Genomic DNA, 8,020 nt, shown 5'->3' on the forward strand with positions numbered 1-8,020 from the left:
TGAGAGATACAGCCACTGGTGACCCACATAGGTGGTGCCACCCCAGCCATCTGAAGTTTACAGCCTCTTTTAAAAAATGTATTTAGTACAGGGTCTTACAGGGGCTCACTACACAGATCCAAAGTATCAATCCTCCCGTTTTCAGCTTCCCAAGCACTGGGATCATAGGCGTGCGCCACCACACACAGTCTTAGTCAACGGCTCAGCGTGCCCTGGGGGTGGGGCTGGCACAGCACACAGGGGATTGAACCCGGGTCCCCACACCTACCTAAGCAGGTGCTTCAGTCCGCTGAGCTATCTGGCCAGCCCTGGAGTCCACATCTTATTGCTACAACCTGCTCTGGTGCTGGACACAAGCTACAAGATTTGATGTTTGCTGTGTTTCAGTCTCCTTTGGTTCCAATTGGTTTCTAGGCCCCCATTCCTCCTTTTTGTAATGGGAATGTTTACCTTGTGCCACTGTCTACTGGAAGTGTTGACTTTCTCTTCATTTTTATAGAGGCTCAGAGCCAGGAGTTTGCTCTGAATTTCAGAGACTCAGAACTTCAACTTTTCAGGAAAACTGGAACTGTTGGGACTTCAGCAGCTCTTAGACGTGGGCTAAATGCAGAGATGTGCTTGAGTCTTTAAGGGCCGGGGGAACACTATGGTTTATACGTAGATGTCCCCCTCATGGGATCATAGCAGCACCTTGGGGAGTGACTGGATAAAGGGGAATCATAGGTGGCCTGCTGTGAGGAGGTGGGGGTCAGTCAGAAGTAGCAGGTCACAGTGGACTTGACCTGGAAGGCTGCGCCTCCTCCCCGACTCTGTACTTCCCATCTGCCCTTCCCTGAGCAGCTGTCTTCCGCCAGGCCCCTCTGCCATGCTATCCGGCCTGCCTTGGCTCTGTAGGCTGACCCAGCCTACTACGGACTGAAACATGACCCAGAATAAACTTCTCCTTCCTTGTGGGTTTCAGAGGAAAGTGACTAAGACTTTATTCTAAGACTTCTCCAGGTTCTGATATGAGGTTTTGATTTAGGATGATTATGATTGTCTTCTTTACATTTTTATTTTGATGAGCTTATAGTTTTTATGAAAAAAAAGTGGTATTGTATTTGTGAAACAGTAGAAAAGTCCCATGTTTTCAATAATAAATGTAAAACACACACTTTGGGTCCGAATGATATCTTTTTGACTTTATATTAGAAAATACTTTGCTTTATTCACCAGATTAAAAACATGTCATCCCCGTATAAAAGCTACCTGGCTTTAGAAACCACTTCTATGCAAAGGTTAACAGTGAAAGCACTCTGTCTGGCAGCATGTGACATAAAAGGACTTGTATCACTGCAAGCCACCTCCCCTCCAAAGATGAATGTCAATAACCCCATAGCAGCTGGACATCCGAGTTTGAGAGTTCAAGGAGCTGTACGGTGTCACTCCTCACGGTAGTATTCTTCACACCCAGGGTCACACCGCCAGTGTAACCAAGACAGACATATGGCCCAGGACTTCTGGGGAAGATCTTTGTGCACTCAGCAACCAGTAAACCAGTTCAAGCTGGTATTATGGTCTCACTGTCAGAAATATCACTGGCTTGCTACCACTGTGTCCTGTATGTCTACACTCAATAAAAATTCCAAGACCAACATTAGTGCCAGGATCGCCTGGATCACGCTTTGGGCAGTGAGCGCTATGGGAGAGGGAAGGCTCCCACTGTGCCCTGCCTGGACCCAAGAGGCCCTGTGATAGAAGATGCTCTTGCAGGTTGAGACACTGCCCATGGCATCGTCCTGCACCACTCCACTCCTCTATTACTCTCGCTAGCTGCTCCGTGACTGTGCCATGCATGCATGGAGACCCCTAACTGCAGACTCCTTTCTGTGCTCTCTTCTTCCTGTACTATCACCCTGCTCCACAGTGTCCTCTGTCCAGGAGACTTCTGTCCCCTTTGCATGTTTTCTCCTCTGGGGGATCAGAAAGCACCTGCCCCTCTGTGTCCTGCAGGCAGCCGGATGTGGGCATCACAGATTTTCCTCTTGTGCTCCCTGGTCAAGGGAATCAGGTCCACTTCTCCCACTAAACTGTCCTAATGGCATGAATGCCACGTGTGAAGACAGAAGACCATGGGAAACAGAAGCCTTGTGACAGTGTTGGCCTGGATTGAGCTCTGTAGCCCACTGTCACCAGAGGGTCTGAAAAAGAGTTTGCTCCACTGCCATGAACAATGAACAAAAAGTGAAGCCAAAGCATTGTACCAAGAGAGGAGCCACGAAGGCTGCAGGTGTGGCTGGCCTGTCAGTCTCCAGGTGGGGCCAATCTAACAGCAAGGGATGGCAACACATGCCAACTTCCTGGACACTTCGGGTCTCCGACCCCATCCTGCGTTCCCCTTCAGTCAGGACCTTAGCCAGCATGACAAGGCACAGGGCAGCCAGATGCCTGAGAGGCTCCAAGGCATGGAAGTGAGAGCGTGTTCTCAAAGTTGTTTCTGCTTCACCTTGTGCGGAATTGCACAGTCCCCGAGATTCTGTTGACTTTCACATGAGCCACAGTGAGAAATCCTGACTGTGGAGGTCAAGACGCAGAGAAAGAGGGATGGGAAGCTGAGGAGTTATTCTATCAAAGATCAGGAAAACAGTAACCAAGCTTTTATTTGGGGGGATTATGCCCTTCCTCAGCTTGGGTTAAAATAAATGGAGTTATCAAAAATCTGAAGACTGGGGGCCTGCCCCTTAGCTGAGTTCTTTGGGACAGGGAGATGGCTCAGTAAAATAAGTGCTTGCCTAGCAAGCACAAGGGCCTGAGTTCAATCCCCCGTTTGGGGGAAAAAAAAAAAAAATCTGAAGACTGATAAAGGAAATGCAAAAGGTTTCTTTAACAATCACCTGTTTCAAACTCAAGGAGAAACAAGAAGCAAAGTAGTAGCCACTCACTGTTGCTACAGAATAAGGACTGTTCAAGAGGAAAAACTCAAAGGCTCACGGGTCACATTGGGCACTGGGCAGGACTTCCTCAGCAGGAAGGCAGTGACATGCACGGTCAAGATTGGAACAGGCCAGGGCACCTGCAGAGGTCCCAGGGCACAAGGCACTCCATAACAGTGCCCCACAACATGATCAGACAGGTGTAGGAGGACACAACAGGGCCTCCTAAGGGCCTGAGCAGAGATGCAGAACCCACGACAGACCTGAGGGAGGAAAAGCGCTCTGCATGTAGCCATGCACAGTGACAGGGACAGTGCAGGCTGTGGGCAGGGATGGTCCCAAGGGACCTGTCTGGGACTTGACACCTCAGTGTCCCTGAGTCCAAGAGGGCCACTGCAGACAGCTCAACCACCGCAGGCCAGGCCCCGGGCTGACCAGCACAGCCACTCAGCTCCACCGAGGCTAAACATTACAGCCAGGGTTTGCTTCGTGCGTCTGGAATCACATCTGAAATACTCTGTGCTCTCTTACTACAAATGTCCCAGGGTGTCCGGAACTGGATGGGTTTTCCAGAAACAGATTTTCTGTTTTAAAACTGGGACACGTTGGCCATACTAACCAAGGTCATTAAGATAAGAGTTGGCATTTGGCACAACACTCTGGGGAGAGTCCCACTGTCAGTTCATATCCTAACAGAGGCATGGGTTACTTGGGTCAGTGCTTCTGTTCTGTGGCTTGATGATCTAGAAATGGGACAACTCATTAGAGAGCACCTCGCTGCTACATGATCCACTCACATGGGAAAGGAAGTGAACACCCCCTCGAAGGCACGGGGCGCAGGACACGCACTCAGGAGACATGGGCACTGTGGAGGGCCTCTTCATGGCACCCTGTCATCTTGTTCAGGAGCTGCCCAGACGCAGAGAGGCTGAGGACATGGACGACTAACTGCCGAGCTGAACTGGATCTAAACATTAGCAGGACCACTGGTGAAATCCAAAGAAGGCCTGCAGGTTACTTAACAGGAAGGTAGCATGGTCAATTTGGTTTCAACAACTGCACCAGGGTCACATAAGATGTGTGCATCTGGGGAAGCTGTGTGCAGCGTGTAAGGGGATTCAATCTACTGTTTCAGCAAATTTTAAAATAAATCTATTTCAAAATCAAAAATTTTAAATATCCCTTCCATTTGATTCCCTATTTTCCTCTTTTCAACATATATGTAGAAAGCCTCAGCTAAACTAAAAACGACTTTCAATTCATTAGGACACTAAACAATAAGAGCTGGCAGCTTTCAAAGAGAAAACCCTTATATTTTGTAAAAGCAAAACTAGAGACAACTGAGATGTGCAGAGATGAAGAATATGCTAATAAAGCATGCTGGAGCGGCACAAATATGTGTGCCTTGGGCAGAAGTGAACTCTACCTCCAAGCAAAGCAGTACACACCCAACCGAAACTCTGGTTTGATACTAAATAAGTCCATGTGATGAGTGATTATAAAATGTTTAGAACTGTGGTGCACAGCTATAATCCCCGCACTCAGGAGGCAGAAGCTCGAAGATCCAAGTTTGAGCCCAACCTCCGCAACTACTCAAGATGCTGTCTCAAAATAAAAGATTTAGAAAGGGCTAAGGATACAGCTTAGTATGAAGACTCTGGGTTCAATTCTTGTTACCAAAAAAAAAAAAAAGAAAGAGACAACCAAAAAAAGTTGCTTAAGAATTTTTGTGATCCTGTAAAATGCTAAGTGAGAAAAGTTTAAGTGAGATAGAAAGTAAGATAACAGAAAGTAGGATAGAAAGTAAAACAACACTAGAAAGTAAGATAATACCAGAAAGCGAGATAACGCTAGAAAGGAAGCGCTATTACCCCAGTCAGGAATCTGTAAAACCGTCCTTCCCTCACCTGCCCGGGGAACCACAGGCTGTGGGACCCGGGGTTGCGGACCCGTGAGCAAATAACACACAAGAAACTCTACACGTGAGGACGAGACGCGTCGACACGCTCGGCCCTGCTCCCCGCCGCCCCGCGGGCCGCCCTGCCACGAGGGCTCCGCCCCCCGCGCCCACCCCGCGGCCAGAGCCGGGACCCGGCGGCGGCTCACGGCCTCCCGGCCTCGCGTGCGCAGGGACGAGACCGCACCGCCCAGCCCTCGGCGTCCAGCGCGCTCGGCCACGCGTGAGCAAACTTCAACCGGTTATATTTCGGAAGGAGCCCCGGGTGGGCCCGGCTGCGACGCTCGCGGGTCCAAGGGAGGACCCCAATTCCACCCACGTCCCGAGCCCGCCCAGGCCGTCGCAGCGCCGCGCTCGGGTCCCGCAGCCCGGTGCACATCAGGAGCCGGAGGGCCGAGCCGGGCCCGCAGGGAGCCGGACCACACACCAGCCCCAGCGCCGCGTCGCACCGGGCTTGCCCACTCCTCACCCACTCACCACAGCCCGGGCGCTGTCTTCCGGCCGGCGTGGAGCCGAGACGCCGAGCCGCGAGGGGACGCTCCCGACAGGGGCGGGGCCGCGTGTCGTCATGCCGGTGGGCGGGGCTGAGGGCGGGGCGGGGCCGAGGGCCGTGCTTGGGGCGGGGCTTGTGCGGGGCTCTCAGGCTTGGGGGCGGGACCCCTGTTTGCCACGCCCATGGGGCGGGGTCTGGAACACCAGGGCCCGGTGGGCGTGGTCTCTCTGGGGTGTGCAATCGTCACTCGGGGCGGGACCTCGCTGTGGTCACTGGGGCAGTGGACAGTCCGGACTGATGGCGGCTGAGGAGGAGCCGCTCGGAGCAGGGCAAGAGGGACCAGACTCGCTCACAGCGCCCCCTTTCCATCTCCCAAGAACCAGGATCCGGTCTTCTGTCACCCCGCCGGCAGGTCAGGTCTCTCGTGACTGGGACTCCTTGCCAGTCGGGCCAACGCGGATCCCAGTGTGGTTAAACCTCCAGTCCGCCTGGACCCCGCCTCCCGCCGTGCCCCTCCCCGGGCCAGCCCTGCGGCTGGCTGTCCCCAGCTGCAGGAGACCCTCCCAGTGCCACCTGGCTCCCAGCGTGGGGTGGGTCCAGGCTTAGGCCCCCCAGCCTCAGGCCTCCGGGCGGAAGGTGGGAAGAAGCACCCGGGCCTCTTCTGGGCCTCACCCCACTGGGCACAGCCCAAGGCGGGGACCAGGCTTGGGAGGGACGGTTCCCCTCCTCTTGGGCACCACCCTGCGGACCAGCTCGGTGTGGCTGGCTGTTGCCGAGCAGGTGCTGCCTGCAGGTGCCCTCTTCTGAGGACCAGAACGAAATGATCGTGATCCTCACTGCCTGTGGTCACCAGTGACTCGCTGGACTTTTGTTAGTGGCACTCTGCACCTCCCCGCCCACTGAGCGCATGGCCACCCTACACACAACTTTATCTTTACCTGGCTGCACAGTACAGAAGAAATAATTGGAAATGTGGAAAGTCCCTCTCCTGTTTAATCTCCACAATAAACAAAGACTAAGTAGCACAAACTGCTGGACATCACAGATGGCAGACTGAGTTAATGACATGTGCCGCTGTGTCACCAGTCAGCTGGGGATTCTTTTGTTCAGTTTGTGTAGAAATGATGAATAGCTGAGGTGTAGCTCTTTCCAGTGTCAGCAGCCGCGAGCTCTAAATGCCAGCAGCTACAGTGGCCTGCAGAGCTCCTCCGGGGACCGAGTGTGGCAGCCTTGCTGCTTTGGGGGCTCTCCGGCTGCCACTGGCTCAGTGCCACCAGCCCAGCCACCTTCACTGTCACCAGATCTTCATGCTTCCAGCCCAGCCTGCTCTACTTGAGCCAGAAATAATGAATAGGCAAAATGTCTCAGAACGTTGCTGCTGCAGAGGGGTTTGATGCTGGGAGCTCACTTACATCAGAGAAGAGGCGGGCTCATGTATGTGCAGTGTCAGACGACCGCTTCGTCCTGGGGAAGGGAGGGGCTCCTACGGACCTGCTTGAGGACAGCTGCAGAGTGGTGCGATGCGGCAGTGGCCAGCTGCAAGGCACTGGGGACAGCCATGGGAAAAAAAGAATAAAAAAATACCTCTGGGGAGGTGGCAGGCCCTTCTGTCCTGTCCCCACTCCACTGGTTACCTTTGCTTTGTAACCAGCCACAGCCAGGGTTCGAAATTGCTTTCACCTCTCTCTTCCACTAGCTTACAAAAGCCCCTTTCTGGTCATGCATTTGGAAGGAGATTGTCTCCTGGGCCTTGGGGTCCACCTCTCTGGACTTGCAGTGCTGCTTGAGACCGACTGGCCTTGGCGGGAGGGACAGGGGAAGCCACCAACGTTCCCATGGCTTTCTCCAGCTCCCTGGTCTGCCCCTGCGGCTCTGAGGTCTGTTCTGCTCAGACTGTTTTCCAAAGGTGTCCGCTTGGTAATGCTAGCTTCAGTCTAGCATCAGATCAAAGCTGGGAGGTGGAAGGGAAACCTCGCAGCCTCTCACTGCCCGATGCTGGTCTTTCTCCACATCTTGACTTCCCTGTCCAGCGCCATGGCTCTTGTCACCCCTTTCCAGAGTCCCTGTGTCACCACACTGGGGTCTTGTCCAAGTTCATGATGTACCAAGAAAACTATCAGGCAGAACACCCCAGAGTAGCAGCAGGATGAATGATTTACTTAAAAGAAAGAAAGAAAGAAAAAAAAAAAAAGATCCACTCAGCAGGGTGGGAGCTGGCCAGGGAGAAGAGCCCACACTGCGCGGCTTGGTGCTGAAGGTCTGGGGGAGATTGAGGTTTAGTTTGAGGTTGGGCTCCTGCCAATCAGTGGCTTGCCTCCACCTCATAATGCGGTGGCATTTTCCACCATTTGTCATGAGGTCATAGCCCACAGGAATTCAAATCTGCACAATCAGTGACCTGGACATTGGTGCTGGGGCAGCCAGGAATTGCAGGCACAGGCCTGGGGCTTGCTGTGTGTAAACGAGATCCCCTGGTCACCTTTCCTGTTGAGTTGAGACCCTGACATCCTGGCCCTGGGCTAATGTCTAACCGAAAAGGTGGGTCCAGCCCAGCGAGGCTCCATGGCGTCCTCACCTCTTTCCCAGCTGTTTCCTGGGTTACCTGCAGCCTCAGATCCAGCCCACAAAGCAGGCAGACCCTCCCTTCTACCTCAGCCA

At 53.3% G+C, this 8,020-nt stretch overlaps 1 protein-coding gene across 1 annotated transcript in view; it reads right to left on the reverse strand.

Annotated features, from left to right (window-relative positions):
* The window catches only part of Ano10 (anoctamin 10), a 136,150-nt gene extending 130,731 nt beyond the window's left edge, over positions 1 to 5,419 (reverse strand). Inside the window, exon 1 of the mRNA XM_023700751.1 lies at positions 5,347 to 5,419. The gene's annotated coding sequence lies outside the window, so the exon portion shown is untranslated. The remainder of the gene's footprint in view (positions 1 to 5,346) is intronic.
* Positions 5,420 to 8,020: the final 2,601 nt, after the last annotated feature.

Source organism: Octodon degus, unplaced genomic scaffold, assembly GCF_000260255.1.
Source record: "Octodon degus isolate 3935 unplaced genomic scaffold, OctDeg1.0 scaffold00126, whole genome shotgun sequence".
In the NCBI taxonomy this organism is placed as follows: domain Eukaryota; kingdom Metazoa; phylum Chordata; class Mammalia; order Rodentia; family Octodontidae; genus Octodon; species Octodon degus.